Consider the following 706-nt stretch of genomic DNA (forward strand, 5'->3'; position numbering starts at 1 on the left):
CGTGGGTGTGTCGGTGTACATGTTAGTCTGTACATACATATTTATGCGCACGCCCGTCCAAACTCTGTACCGCCTGCAAGTTTACCCCACAACCAAAAATGGGAAATAATGAACAAAGAGGAAATGAGGTAAACTGGCGAGGGAAATAACAAAGCGAAACGATGACGCCCCCGGGCACTGTAGCTGCATGGAGGCGGCGGCGCTGACGTCAACACAATCTTGGAGGATAAAATGTCGTTACCAGGAATAACCACCTCATAATGAGATCAGCTGGCCGTGCGTGTTCCCTCTGGCTTCCTCTCGGCGATTACGGAATCTTCTGGAACACAGTGCAGCTTGATGTGTTTAGCGATTATAATTCCAAGAGTAAGCTACAGGACGATGGTTTCCGAAATGTTTTCTTTCCACTGATATCAAAATCATTTCAAATTTCGTATTTCTCAAGTGTGAAGAAATTGTTTATCATATATGTGTTTTATCTCAATGAAAGAACCAGAAATTTATAAGCACATTATCGCAAAGAATTTTTTATATGGTACTTTTTATTTCATTTTGGTAACGCCACGGAAAACAGATCGCGCTCGAATAATCAAAGGAAATCAGGAGTACTGGACGTGTGCGTACGTGCTTCCAGTTCTCTCTCGCTTCTTTCCTTATTTCATTTCTCCTTCTTTCTCGCCTTTTATCCCCTCTATCTGTACTTCCC

Source organism: Penaeus monodon, chromosome 20, assembly GCF_015228065.2.
Source record: "Penaeus monodon isolate SGIC_2016 chromosome 20, NSTDA_Pmon_1, whole genome shotgun sequence".
Classification (NCBI taxonomy): domain Eukaryota; kingdom Metazoa; phylum Arthropoda; class Malacostraca; order Decapoda; family Penaeidae; genus Penaeus; species Penaeus monodon.